This window comes from Rhinolophus sinicus, chromosome 2 (genome assembly GCF_057876585.1).
Source record: "Rhinolophus sinicus isolate RSI-liver-muscle chromosome 2, RSI-T2T, whole genome shotgun sequence".
NCBI lineage: Eukaryota > Metazoa > Chordata > Mammalia > Chiroptera > Rhinolophidae > Rhinolophus > Rhinolophus sinicus.
The window spans coordinates 171,781,538-171,795,358 of NC_142502.1; the positions used below are offsets into that span (position 1 = coordinate 171,781,538).

General features: G+C 41.8%; 1 long non-coding RNA gene across 4 annotated transcripts in view; it reads left to right on the plus strand.

Annotated features, from left to right (window-relative positions):
- Nucleotides 1-13,821, plus strand: part of LOC109449260 (uncharacterized) — a 108,689-nt gene that overhangs the window by 10,413 nt on the left and 84,455 nt on the right. For all 4 annotated transcript variants that reach the window (XR_016020489.1, XR_016020486.1, XR_016020487.1 and 1 more), the window contains exon 2: nucleotides 262-333. This is a non-coding gene — a long non-coding RNA (uncharacterized LOC109449260). The remainder of the gene's footprint in view (nucleotides 1-261; nucleotides 334-13,821) is intronic.

The following is a 13,821-nucleotide window of genomic DNA, read 5'->3' on the forward strand; positions in this document are numbered from 1 at the left end:
TTTTGGGAAACAGTGGCCCAGGCCTAGAAATAGGAGAGACTGGGAGTAAACATTCACCAGTGTTTCTCCAGCACTGGCCTTCTCTGTCCAACTGAATAGTAGATCATTTGCCCATCTGGGACTGTATGTACTTGTGGTGAAAAAGGACTGTATCAGGCTCCCATTGCTTAATGAAAATAGCTCTTCAAAACATCCAACTTGATTTGTTCAGCTTCCATATTTAACATTTAACCTTCTGCTTTAATTTGATTTCTTAAATAGATTTTCCTACCAGGAAGAATATGTGCTGACCAACAAGACATGAATTTCAGCCAGGAGTTATGACTCTCACAGGTAATGAATAAATGGCATTGTACTTTATTCATCGGTCTACTATAACTCTGATTAATGTGAATGAATTCCCCAGCTCTCTCCTGAATGTACTGAGAACAATGAGTTTATGAACCTGCAAACCTCAGGGCCAACATACATTTTTAGGCCTGATTAAGTCTTTCCTTATGAGTACACACATCACTGAGCTGAAAGACACATTTTAGACCCAGAATAGGACACCTCCATCCCTTAAAAAGGGTAAGTTTGTCAAGTTTAATAAAAACAATTCATAAAAAGTCATTTACCTGGGTCCTACCCTTCCACGCTTGGCTTTTAAGCACCTGTGACCTCTGAGCTATTGAGGGGCATGGTGATAAATTTTTTAACATCTTTGCCCCTTTGCTCCCCTCAAATGACATTTGTCTGATTTGGAACATGGTATCACCCAGTAAATCTGGAACAGACACACAAATGAGCTTGGCCAGAGACAATGTTATGGAGACTGAACCAACCCATATTACACACCCACCTTTCCTCATGAGGTATTTTAAAAATAGAGCAAACACACAAAGCAAGACAAAGCAGTTAGTTTCCGTAGTCCCTCTGTATGAGGCAATTATCCAGGAATTTGCCCCTGAACACATTCCACATCCTATGCTCTGGATGGAAGACTTATTTTTATGTCCACTCTCCTCCTTGCCTGCGTTACTCCATTAACCTTTCTCTTTCCACACACACCAAGCCGGCTCTCTTTGGGCCTCTGTCCCTGGCTGCCTCTATCTACCTGCAATATTCTCTGTCCTCTTTCTCCTATGATTGGCTTCTTTGTGTCATTCAGGTCTTAGCTTAAACATCACCCTTCAGGGAATCCGTCACTGATGACTCCATCTAAAGTAGTAACTATTACATTAATTCAGTTTCATTCTCCACATAACACTTATCAGTTGCTGATATTTTTCGTTTATTTATTTGGTTTTTTTTTTATAGTCTGCCCCCCTCACCTAGAATGTAAGCCCCATTAGGTCAAGAATGTTTTATTATATCATATTTTCACTGTTATCTATAGTGCCAAAAACTATCTCTACCACAGGAAAGATATTTGGAGAGGATAAAAAGGAAGACTGGGGGGAGATGTTTCTGATCTGAGGCTGATTCTGGTTGTCAGATGCCTCTAACTGGGTATTTGTTTGCTTGAAAATAACATGCTTTTATCCACCTCCTTTAGAAATCAGATATCTTAAAGATGTGTTGAGCTTATTGCATAAGACTATTTAATGGTAGTTAAAAAAAACCAGATAGTTACACTGAGATGAGTCTTTACTAGGTATTTGTCTTCATTAGCATAGTTTCGTAAGTTATTACAATACAAAATCAAGGAAAACTGATTAAATGCTTGAATTCAGGTAGTTAAGTTTCAAAGTATGATGCCAAAGGTATTCTTTCCCAAAGAGTTCAAAAATACCTTGTTGGTAGTAAATAGCTAATAGTAAAGTGTCTTCCAAAGAAACCTGAAAATAGGAAATGAGGTGGCTTTCTAAGTGTTAAATCAGTCAGACACACACACACACACACACACACACACACACACACTAAGATAAATTAACTGAAGAAGTAAACTGATAGACAACTGATAAATATAATAGATAAGACTTTGGAAACACCTATAACCTCAGCCAAGGTGACCTGGGGGTAATCTCAGGACGGCAAGCACCAGAATGATACTGTTAATTTAAGAAGTACAAAGCTAATCCATTTCTTGGAGAAAGCCTGGAGGAACAGAGGCCATGGGCAGAGGTGTTATCTGCCTGTAGCATGGAAAACCCAAGCTTGAGAAGCCAGAAGTTGGCAGCACCTTCCCAAATACTGTTCACAGGAGAAGGAGCTTTGGCCCAAGGATTTGAACTCTCAGGTCTCTGTGGCAAATGCGTCCTTTGATAAATCATCTGCCTACTTTTCCTTACTCAGATTTCATAGTCTAAATACAGAATTTAAATCACTTTGCTCACTGTCCACAGGGAGCAAATGCTCTGATCTCCTGATGTAACGGCTGCATTTATCTGCTAGCTGGCTGCATTTATCATTAAAATGGAATAAATCTGAATTCTGGCTATACAGCAGTCTCTGTGAGGTTGGGTTGGTGTGATTCTACCCTGAAATACGTTTCTAGAGCAGAGTTGGCCCCACGCTGCATGGCAGAGAGTGGACAAGAATTAATACCACCTGTGACAAGAAGGCTCTGAGAAGACTAGGGCCTTCTCTCAAGGTCACCAATCATATAACCCACATAACCTCCTGAGGGGATGTTCAGTGAGGGAAAGAGAGTGAGAGGCCAGGAAAGTATGCTAGCTGTTCGCATCCTAAAGAAACCATAGAGGAACCATAAGTACTCTAGTTCATGGGTGGAAAAACTTTTTGTGTAAAGGGCCAGACCATAAATACATTAGGTTTTGCTAACCCGGGAAAGAGGTAGGCCCGGGGAACAGAGACCAGAGGGGCCGGGTAAGAGTTGCTGCCTCCTAGAATACTTGGGAGTACAACGGTGCTTATCAGAACTAAAGTAGGAGAGGGCAGGACAAAATGAGGCTTTCTAGAGAAAGCTGAGAAAATGCCTTTGGCCAGAAATGAGATGAGCTCAGGTAATTGGGGGAAAGTACCAAGCCCAAGGCATCTCTGAGACATAAGGGTCTCCAAGCTGCACACGCACTTCTCTGTGGGTCTGTAACTCCCTGGCGCCCCTGGGCCTTGCCAGCTCTCTACCACTCACCCGGGGAAAGGGATCTGCCCAAGAATCTGGCTGGCACACGAAATTGCAGCCCAGTGAATGATGGGCCTCATTTTGAAACTGGATTCTCCAGCTACAATTGAATGTCTGTTTCCTTGAGGGGGGCACACGACTTATTGAAAGAACCCAGTTTAAGAAACTTTGCTGTGTTTTGGGCGGTGGGGGGTGGTGGTGGTGGTGGTAAATATATAGCAGTCTAAATATATGTTTTCCATGATAGCTTTTTCATTATATATTGCATTCTATAGAATGTAAACCGCTTTAAATTTTTATATATTTAAATTCAAATTATGCAGATGAAACAGATTAGTGTAATTGGCCAGGAGGTGAACCAGAACCACAGAGCAGTCGGAGCTGCTCATAGAAATGTAAATGGAGGTTGGGCTCCAGGTTCTACTCTCCTATTATCACTGCAGTGATTCTGAAATGCTGCGATGAAGAGGAATGGGCAGGAGGGCAGTGTGTAGTTTCTAAAAGTTCTTATCTCTCTCCTCACCCCCAACCCCCATTGAAGTTCACTGACCAATTCATCACATTTTTGCTCTGGGTCTTTTTGAAACTCCTTCAAATAAAACATATATATATATCCATGAGTTTTACAACTCAAGCTGGAGAGTGCTTCTACTTATTTAGAAGTGGCCAGCAAAAGAACTATAAAGAGCAGAATGATTCCTGAATCAGCAAACCCCGCAAGCTTGGATGATGCAAACCGAGAGACTGGCTGGGATCAGCCAGCCTCATTCACTGGCAGGAAGCCACCCAATAAAACACGAAATAGAACCATTTCAAGGCCTCTCTTTTGCAAAATAGAACAGAGGAGTGTGTCTCAGATTTGCATTCATTTAGAAAGGCTCAAAGACAAGTAAATTCTATCAGAATTTGAATCTGTGACAAATAAGTAACTTGAAGAAGATGACAGAACTATTCTCTACCAAATGAGGGTCGATTAAAGGCGTCCTGCACTCTCAAAACATACCCACACCAATACCCCTGCCCCCAACAGATGAAATGTATGTGTGGGGCTGTGGGTAGGTTAATAACATAAGGAAAACATTAAGAGGCGTCTGGAAGACTGAGTCTGGCCTCAGCATTATAGAAGTACTACAGCGATGGCAGTGTAGTTGTAGAACGCCTTATCTGAAATCATATGAAACCTAGAGTCAATAACTACTATCATATACATTATAGAGTTTGAGTGGACCCTGGAGAAATTGTCCGGATGAAGAAACTGTATCCCTGCTCTGGACTCCACATCTGTGGGCTGGATGGACCAGGAGTCATGTGCAGGCCTCTAGCAGAGTACACATCTCATAGGATGCCCACTGTCTGAATCCTCGACAGGGCTCCTGGACTGCAAAGACTGTATTTTTTTTATTTTTTGAATTCCTAGCATCTAGCACAGACAGTGTCAGACACTTAATAAGTGTCCAATGATGTTTGTTAAACCGATCGGAAGAAACAAGAATGTAAATCCTAGGACCACAGAAAAAGAATTAGAGAAGTCATCCTTCTCTAATCTCCTGGGGCATGGCAGGGTACAATTACCTCAAAAAGCAACCGTGAGCATGACCTCAGTATATCTTTTTTTCGGTGAACACCCCAAGTCACAGGTAAATAATTACTAGACTGTGAAGAGCTGTCATTTCCACCATTACTATTAGCAGCATGGCTTGTTTATTTCATCTTATTGGGGTATTAGATTGAGCTCACTCACAATCTCCTGCTTTAATTACAGCAGAAATAAAAATTAGGCAGACAAGTGACTTTCATTCAAATATTTCATAAATGTTTGATTTTCGAAGAGTGAAGTATTAAGGGTAGATTAAAATAGCTTCTTGTTTGAAGTTAAAAGTAGAGGTTCTCTCCTCATGGAAAAAAGATTAAATGTAATTTTATCTATCTTATGATTAAGTAGCTAATGTTTCCCATTAGGGGGAGGTAGAACTGTAGGAACCCATCTGGCCAGAGGCAAGGGCTTAAGGTCCCTCAGATATATTTTGTTCTGTGTGTGTTTTAGAAGGTGGATTTCCGTGGAGCTGACACTCACACAGTCCTCCCATTGGATCAGACCTTGGGAGCCCAAGGGGCTCCCTGAAGCTCCTGGAGTTCAGAACAGACCACTTAATACACATTGGGACTAAGCGTGTGCCTTACCAACTAAGACACCCACATTGTACCCATTTGACAGTTGAAAAGACTGAGGCTCAGAGAACAGCACGCACTTGTCTAAGGTTACACAGTATGTCCATGGCACAGCAGGGATTGCTGGCTCCAAACACCCCACCCCCTGCCCCCACCCTTCCTGCTTATCAACATGTTCCTGGTCTGGAGAATCTAGCTGGGCTTGTGGGCTGGGCACAGAGGTACCATGGCTTCTCCGTGGGCCCAGGGAGGGGTGACTGGAGGGAGAGGGCCACCACAATCCCAGAATGCTTTTCATTTTAACTTGAAATCTGAGTTCCTTCAAAGGGTTCTCAATTTTCGAGATTAGTTTCATTGGGGCTTTTAAGAGGCCATGGTTCACTCAAAGTGAGAGTGCCAGGCCCCGAGGCTCCATCCGACCCCTGAACCCCATGAGAGTGGAGACTCTTGGGACTCTGCAGTGCTTCCAAGGAAGGGGCTGGGGGGCCCTGGCAGCCTTCTTAGAGAAGGGCCACTTGGAACACCTTGGGAAGGAGGGCACTTCCTTCACCCTTGGCCACTGAGTCTGGATTGGGTGGGGGAGGGGTAGTCAGACAGGGATCTAGGGAAGCATTTCTGACCCCTTGCTTGCACAACCCCTGTGATGGGCAACTTATTACCTTTCAAGGCAGTCTCTGCTGGGTTAGTGAGCTGGAATTCTTAGAAAATTCTGTCAGATGCTGGCCCAAACCTGCACCTTCATCCCATTTTCATTGGTCCTGGATCAGCCTTCTGGGACCACAGAGAGGACCCCTTCTCCAAATATTTCACTCCTCCTATATTTATCAAGCGACTATTCTGGAGATCTGTGGGAATGGGAGAAGCAAACCCAGAGTGATCACTGTGGTGTAGGCAGAAACGCACAGGGCACCAGCAGCCCAGAGGAGGGCTGGCCTAGCTGAGAGGGGTCAATCTGGTAGGCTTCCTGTAGGAGGTTACATCTACGCTAAGTCCTGAAGGATGTGTAAGATTTTGACCAGGAAAGAGAAATTAGCTACTAATTTCTGTATCTAAATTATTTTTTTCCCCTGAAAAGACTAAAAATACTGTTAACCCTTAATTTCAATGGCACAAAGAATTGTGCATTACATATTTATAAGCCAGGACAAAGGGAAGCAATGAAGAATTAAACATTACATTCCCTTAAGAAATATTTTCTTTCAGTATTAGATGGATATCTTTGAGCTTCTGCATTTTCTTTTTGAAACCAAGTAACCCTATGACATTTCAAAGTGGAAATAACTACACACACAGTTTTTATATTCTTTTTTTAGAACCAAGAATAATTAACCACATATGACATATTATTCATTGTCCTATGACCTTTGTTATTTAATTGCATATGCTGAAAATGTTTGCATCTAAATTTAGTCAGGAAAATGAGAGAATGTCGTGGTTGCTTTGCTGGGTGTACGTTACAGTGGATTAAACCTAGAAGAATTTGCAGATGTGGATGTTTAAAATGTAGATATGTTGTCTGCTTTGGCTTGTGAAAAGTTTAATAAAGCCTAGTAATTTAGATTTACAGAGACTCCCCATCTAAGGTCCTGAAAAATTCTAAGTAACTTAAAGGATAGTGTCTGGTGGGGTCCAGGAGAGGAACACACCTATAGGGACAATGTCCAATGGCTGTTAATGTCCCTGGAAAGCACACCCCTTCCCCTGGTGCTGTCCCTCCTCGCCCGTTGCCTCCAGAGACCATGATGTGGCTGGTCTAAATCTGGAGTTTAAAAATAAAGTTGGTGGTTTGGCAAAAGCCAAACCAAGAACAAAACTACGCTACACATCGGGTGACAGGGATCTGCTGTGGTTGATGTGTTGTTGGGGGTTGGGGTCAGAGGCACCTCCTAGAACCTAGGGAATGTTGGAATCCCGGCTCCAGTGTGCCACCAGCGAAGTCGGGACACCTTCTCCGCTGTCATGCGGCCGCCACTGCCTAGGCCAGAGCTACATGCATGGTGGTACAAGTTGTGTACTGTACTTGGTGCCCCGCTAAGGGGGTCACTGGGGGCTAAAATCCAGACCTGGCTCCTCTTGCTAAACCCCGCTCTCTGGCCCAGGGCTGCTTCTGCAAGGAGGAAAAAGAACCTTTTATGTTTCCTCTGTCTAAAAGAGATGCGGTTTTCTCACTAGTATAAAAGTGTTAGGAGCTGGCAAGGCCCAGACCCAAGGTTCTAGATGTTGCAAAGAGAGCTTCTGACCCTGCTCCTGCCCCACCTTCCTGGCCTGCGTGTCTGTGGGGTTTGTCTGCTCCAGCGTATTCACCCAGAATTAGCACCTAGCAGCACTTCTCTCTGGCAGTCCAGTCCTGAGGGCTCGGCCATGTCTTTGAATGGGCCTTGGTGAGGCAGGGTGGGAGGCTCTGGAGGGCCCTCTCTTGCCTCACTGGGACGCATTAGTGTGTGGGGCCCTTTTCTGCTTTTGTCTGCCAAACTGGGATGGTACCATGAGCTTGTTATTATGTCTCCTCTCCTCTTTCTCCCTCCACTGGACTCCTTCACTCAGAAGGAAGACTCATGAATCATCTCCATCGCCAAGGTTTAAGGGGCTTGATTCAGTGGGTGAATTCTAAGTATGCTCAGAGAAGCATGACTACCCAGAGGAAATCCTGGAATTTTTAATTTTATTTTTGAAAAGAAAGGCCTTCCCCCAAACTTCCCAACTCATCCCTTAGATATGCCTGGAAAACCTGGACCCCTCTGGAAGCAGGCCGGGCAAGTGCGCAGAGGCCCACATACCCTATATCTGCACATTTAAAAATTTCAAAAATTGCTTTAAAATGTTAAATATGTTCTATCCTTTTACCTTGACAAATCAATGACAAAATCCAAAAGCATCGATAAAACTATTGTCTTTATCTGATGAAAGGGAGCAAAATATCAAAGATGGCTGAATTTAATCATCACACATATTTAGATGAGCTAGTGATATTTTTGTATGAGTAACATAAGGCACAAATAGTTTGTTCCACAATATTTTTCTTCATTTTAGCAAAACCTATGTTGTTACAATAAAGGTTTTCATGTAATGTATGTCCAATTGACAGGAATAACATAACAAATTAAAAATAAAGTGTAATTGTATTCAAAATATTTAAAATTTGAGTATATTTTTATTAAAATGTAAGTTAAAGTGAATATAAAATTTAAATTATATTTTGTATGTTTTCAAAAAGTTGTTTTCAAAATATTTACATTATCTATTAAAAATAAAAGGCAGAATAAAAAATAATACATGACTATACCAACATTTTCAATAAAATTATTTAAATATAGCTGAACTTTTAAACTTAACTCTGAACATTTGATTAAATCTTATTAAGTTGTCAAAAGCTCTTCTTACCGAGGAGCTTTTATTAAATATATTTATAAAAATTAAATTATTGCAACCCTAGTGTTTAATATCCATCTAGTTTTCAACATAAAGAATCAGATTATGGTTCATTCATGCGGCAGCTACATCTATATATTTACATGTTAAAAGTCATAGTAGGGGGCTGACGGGTGGCTCATTTGGTTAGAGCCTGAACTCTCAACAAGGTTGCCCGTTCAAGTCCTGGGATGGTGGGCTGCGCCCCCTGCAACCAAGACTGAAAACAGCGACTGGCCTTGGAGTTGAGCTGCACCCTCCACAACTAGATTGAAGGACAGCAAATTGGAGCTGATGGGCCCTGGAGAAACACACTGTTCCCCAATATTCCCAATAAAATAAAAACATAAAAAGTCATAGGAATTGTTTGCTATTGCAAAATATCCTCAGTCACTGTGTGCAACTCTTGGGAATGCCGTCTCATTCTCAAGTACCTCCAGGACTGTAAGATGGAACACAACCAGAAGCCAGAAAAGGGAAGCTCAGCATTTCTGGATAATGATACTGCGTTATGCAAGAATCCGTTGCATTCATACTCTTTGAGAGGAAGGATTTGACAACTTAATTATTTTGTCTTTTCTTTCCGTGGAGCTTTCACTGCTCAAGCCTTACTAATATCGTCAGCAACACAACCCACAAACCTTCTTTTGTTTTGAAGACATGGGGCAAGAGAGGTACAGAGTGTTTCTGCGTGTCCTGGATGATATTATCTCAAGAAGAAATGGGTCACACGGGGCCAGCATGGGTTGCTGGATCCCAAAGCCCAAGAGTCACCCATATGTCCTGTAATCAATTTAGTGTGTGCGTGGTAAACATGGAGGTCAGGTCAGGTCAGGTATCTGCTGCCTGGGTCTCAGGGTGGTGCTACCTGGGAGTTTAGGAGAAATCATCCTTAAAAAAACCTCTAGTGTCAGAATTCAGAAGCAGATATTTATATGGTAGAAATCCCGCTTTGATTAGCAAATTACATATAACAATTATGCTAAAATTTTACTTTCCGTTTTGCTGTGACAGTAGGTCTTTTTTTCTTTTTCTTCTTCTCTCTCTCTACCCCCACCCACCCTGCATATGTGTTGCCAGCTCAAATATAAACTTTTCTGGGGTCCATCAGTCAATTTACATTCTGAACTTGGTGCCAGAATATTCTTTCTTTTCTTTTCTCTTTTCTTTTCTTTTCTTTTCTTTTCTTTTCTTTTCTTTTCTTTTCTTTTCTTTTCTTTTCTTCCTTTCTTCCTTTCTTGTCAAGTCTTATTGAGATAGGATTCACATACTGTACACTTTATCTATTTTAAGTATACATATCAATTTGTTTTTGTATTTTCAGGGTTGTGCTACCATCATAACAATCAACTTTAGAACATTTTTGTCCCCAAAAGGGAACTCCACAGCCATTAGTAGACACTCCTTATTTCCCCTCAAACTCCTCCCCCGTCTCTCTCCCTCCCCTTCCTGGCCCCAGACAATCACTAATCTATATTTTGTCTCTATAGATTTGCCTATTATGAACATTTCATATAATTGGTATCATACAATATGTGGTCTTTTATGACTGGTTTCTTATAATGTGTTCAAGGTTCATCCGTGTGATAGCATGTATCAGGACGTCATTCCTTTCTGTTACTGAATAATATTCCATTGTATGGATAGATCACGTTTTATTTATCCACTCATCATTGGGGGACATCTGAATTGTGTCCACTTTTTGGCTATTATGAATAATGCTGCTATGAACATTCATGTAGACGTGTTTGTGTGGACATATGTTTTCATTTCTCTTGGGTATACTGCTACGAGTGGGTCATTGCTGGGTCCTATGGTAAGTGTACGTTTAACTTTTAAGGAACTGCCAGACGTTTTCCAAAGAGGCCATTTTACATGCCCACCAGCAATGTATGAAGGTTCCAATTTCCCTACATTCTTTTCATCACCTGTTATTGTCTGTCTTTATTGTAGCCAGCCTAGTAGGTAGGAAGTGGTATCTCATTGTGATTTTGATTTGTACTTCTCTAATAGCTAATGATATTGATAGTTCTTTTTAACTGGCTATTCCTGATGAGAACGAGAACAAAAATCGTTGTGAACACCCTTACTTAATGCCACACTCATGGTGTTTAGACTTAAACCAATTCATAGAACAAAAGTGTTGGAAAGGACCTCAGATAGGGCAGGCTCCTGATTTACAGCATAGCTCACCTGCAGTGCTGGGTGTTTACTACCTACTTCCACTGTCAAAAAGTTCTGATCTTTAGTGAGATCTTTTTTTTTTTTAATCTGAAACTTTTAGTCACTGAGTCTAGCTTTGCTCTCTGAAGCAAGGCAAGCTTTCTTTTCACCCCAGCATCCTTCTCTGTCACTTGACTAAATCTATCTACATATTTTTAAAGACCAGCTTTGGCAGGCCACTAAGTTGTTGCCTTTTCCCTGTACCCTTTGAGTTAATGAACGCAGCCTGAGGCTGGTATGCAGAGCTGGTCACACTTTCAGGCAGCAGGCAACTCAGCAGGGATTGTCATGGAAAGCCCTTAGGTTAGAAGGGTACCGACCAAAATCTGGACAGGCGGCATTAACGAAAAACACATATATTAATAAAATGAAAACATAAAGTAACAAAAAGAAAACCATTCTGAAATCACCTTGCTTTGTTTTTAGTTACTATGTTTATTTTGAAATTTCAAATGACTTTAAGAGAGGGCATGTGAATTTTATGTTTACTGAAAGGGAACAAAGGTTAAAAAGGTGTTGAAAACGCGGTCTATAAAAACAGGCTTCGCTTCCTGTGTATAGAAACAAATACACTTTGAAAAGTCATCTGCTATTGCTGCATGTGTGAGACTGTGTAAGTGTGTGTACCTGTCTGTGTGTCTTCTAAAGAGGGTTCTCTCTCCTGCTTCTACTCAAACCCTGGAACTCTGTGGGCAAAATACCCTAAACTAATTTCTCTTACTTCATATTTCCAATCCCCCGTTCTTCCTCATCCAAACTGATGCTTTCCTCTTGAAGGCAGCGTGCCCTCTTCTTCCTTTCTTAGGGAGACCTCATCTTTCTCTTGCTCTCTGCCGCCATCTTTGCAGCCTGGACTGCTGCACTGCCTTCCCTCTCTGCTCCTCAGGCTCCAGTTTCTTTTTACTCTGTGCCGTTGCCACATGGCCACCACATTGATTTTCTGAAACTACAACCTCCAGCACCCCATCCCTTCCTATAGCGTGGAATGGCATTAAAGGCCCTTCATCATCTGAACTTCTCAGCTATGGCCGAGGGTACTTCTTTCTTGCTTGGCATGGCTCCAGCGCAGTGACCTAGCAGCTGTGAGTGGTCTTCAAATGCGGGTGACTGGACCCCAAGAATGACTCACCAAATTCCTTCCTCTTCTTGGACTGCACGGAGCTGATGCTCTCTCTTCTCAAAGCCTTTGCATTGGGCTGTTCCCTCTGGTTGGAATACTCTTCCAGGTGTTCCCCTCTGGGTGCAGTCCTTTTCATTAGTCAGATCTCAACTCAGATAGCACTTCGTCTGAGACACCTTCCCTGATGTCCCTCAAATGCAGCTCAATGACAGAAAGGACTTCTGTCTGCTTTGTTCAATGCAGTGTTCCCAGCACGTAGAACAGTGCTGGCACACGGCAGCCCCTTGATAAATACTTGCAGTTATTAGAATAAAGCAGCTTCTACGGAAAGTACTAGGTTGCATAAATTCTGCCATTCTGTGTTGGGCAAGAAAAGAACTGAGGAGGGAATAAAGAAAGGAGGAACAAACAAGAAGAGGGGAAGAGAGCTCCTTGCAGGGTGGAGGACAAACATGGATAGCTGGAGAGAAAAGAGAGTACAGGGTTCAAGGCCTGTTCCTCAGCTCCTTTGGTGTGGAAAACGCTTTCTGCTGTGATGAAAGCAAAATTCAGGCTTCACTTACAGAAAAGGACAGTTTTGAAGAAACCTAAAAAGGAAACAACTCCATGCCCCATCCCTCCAGCCTCTCCTTCTCAGTTTCAGTTTTCACCACCAAAATAAAAAAATGGGTGGCTAAGTGTCAATTCCCATTGCATATTAGATAATTCCTTAGTTAAAAATATCAGCAAGAATAGGGTCTAAATTCAAGAGACACAAGTTGTCTAACCTGTCTGAAATTTAGAAAAGCAGTTCCTTATTTCTAAAATGCACATTGTTTCCTAAGACTTTTTGGCTCCTCTCTAAGGTGTTTTGTTCACAACTGACTGAATTACCTGTCGTGGTAGAAACTGTCAATATAGAAAGGATGGTCCCCACTCCAAACCCCATTGTGCAATTATTCTTCCTCTTTTTTGTCAAACTGGATCTTCTTGCTCCCTTTGCCAACTGAAATCAAGTGGATGTGTGAGGTCATGGCACTAACATGAAATCGTTTCCACACTTGTTTTGCTTCTCCTTTCTTACCCCCTTTTTATTCCGTGTAACAAGTCAGAGTGTAATTATGAAAGTGAGGAACTAAGGCAGCTCGTTAGCACTGTGGGGCTGAGTAATGCTGCTGGTCTTGTTTAGACATCTCGGTGACAGCCAAAGGGTATTAGTCACATGATTGTTTAGGATATGCAATCATCCAAGGCTAAAATGACATCACCAGAATGAATTACTCTGGGACTCTGAAAACTGCAGTACAGGATTTGCCAAGGAAACTGAAAGCATTAGCAATTTTTGCTCCTCCCATCCCCCACATAAAACCTGTTCTTTTTCTAGTGGCTTTGGTTTTATGTTGAAGAGGAACTTGGTGCAATTCTTCTTTCTGGAATGTGAAAGTGTCATAGAAACTAAAGTTTCATGGTTGTGAAATCATTGCTACTTAAAATGTTTGAATTTTTCTTTCTCAGTGTAATTATCCAGTGCTTTACACCTCTGTACATGCTATGTTTTCTCACCTCTCTGGTTTTTGGTGTGTCAGGTTTGCTCGTCTGGCATGCCCTTCTCTGTGGCCCTCTCCCCTTGTCTATCTGATGAACTACTCATCCATTGAGACCATTTCAAGTGACTCCTACTACATGAATTTTAAGTACATGTAAGTTTATAGTTGTTAGGTCTCCCTGATGAATTAAGACTTTTATCAAAATGCAGTGATTTGCTTTATCCCAAAATCATTTGTCTGAGTTATATGAATACAATAATGTAATATTAATAGCATATATATATATAGATATAAGCCACATTAGCCTT